We start from the raw sequence: 1,502 nt of genomic DNA, 5'->3' as shown, positions 1-1,502 counted from the left end.
GAGCCGGTCTTTGACGATCGTATCGTCAAGATCGAGACTCACACGTACAATCCGTACGCCAACACGACGTTTGAGTACATCGACGAGATACGAATACCCATACAACAGCAGGATTTGTATACCTTGCCGTATGAGAGTTTTCTATACATCGAGGGAAAACTAGTGATAAACGAACCAGCTGAAGGATCTAATGTGATACTGGGAAATAATTGTGCGCGTTTATGTTCGATGAGATTCAATACGAACTCGACGGTGTGGAGATTGATTGTAACAGAAATATTGGAATAACTAGTGTAGCGTCTACGCTTACTTATATTAATGTGATCGCTTGGGAGGTAGGAATCGCTTAGGTTCTGGCCGTAAATGAGTAAGGCTTAATGGTAGTAACTAATTATATTTCCTTTACATATTTATATTGTCCAAAATAATCAATAGGAACGTATCGGCGTTGTCCCCCACGCTTTCTCGTTAGCGTGGCCTGGTCGGTTTTTGAGTACGTGCTTCCGCACGTCTGCGATCCTTGCTCACACGTCGGCTTCTGTTCCTCCGTCTGGGTCTCCACCGAGCGGTATTTTGGAGGGTCCCAAGCTGGCAGACACCACGAATCTATTAGATCTGGCGATGGCTCCCTAAGGCGGGGTGTCTTTGGCCTTCCTTGACCTTCGTCGGAGGATGAGAGCGTGATTGGGGACGTCGGATGAAGCTCCAACGTCGGTCCAATATCGGACACCGGCTCCCGCCTGTGCGGTTCCTGGGTTGGAGGTCCTGCTTCCTTTCCGTCCTTGCTCCGCCGAGGACGCTTGCTGCAAGCACGTTCAGTGCTATTATGGCACCGTTTTCCCGACAGCCGCGGTAGATGAGGGGCCGAGACGATGCTCAGGACGCGAGGTCTCTGACGTGTGGGTAAATGGCCGGAGCTGGGGCGCGTGGCGCCAGGTCGAGGCGATGATTCACCGGAGCGTTGGCGAGGTACGCCAGGCCGAGGTGAGGATGCGTCGGAGCTGTGGCGAGTAGCGCCAGGCCAAGGCGAGGATCCGCCGGAGCTGTGGCGCAGGGCGCCAGGAGGAGGTGACTTGGCGCCGGAGCTGTGGCGAGTAGCGCCAGGCCGAGGCGAGGATCCGCCGGTGCTGTGGCGAGTAGCGCCGGGCCAAGGCGAGGATCCGCCGGAGCTGTGGCGCAGGGCGCCAGGAGGAGGTGACTTGGCGCCGGAGCTGTGGCGAGTAGCGCCAGGCCAAGGCGAGGATTCGCCGGAGCTGTGGCGCCGGGCGCCAGGAGGAGGCGACTTGGCGCCGGAGCTGTGGCGAGTAGCGCCAGGCCAAGGCGAGGATTCGCCGGAGCTGTGGCGCCGGGCGCCAGGAGGAGGCGACTTGGCGCCGGAGCTGTGGCGAGTAGCGCCAGGCCAAGGCGAGGATTCGCCGGAGCTGTGGCGCCGGGCGCCAGGAGGAGGCGACTTGGCGCCGGAGCTGTGGCGAGTAGCGCCAGGCCGAGGCGAGAATCCGCCG

This window comes from Formica exsecta, unplaced genomic scaffold, assembly GCF_003651465.1.
Source record: "Formica exsecta isolate Colony F162 unplaced genomic scaffold, ASM365146v1 scaffold658, whole genome shotgun sequence".
In the NCBI taxonomy this organism is placed as follows: Eukaryota; Metazoa; Arthropoda; class Insecta; order Hymenoptera; family Formicidae; genus Formica; species Formica exsecta.
This window is presented reverse-complemented; position numbering follows the sequence as displayed.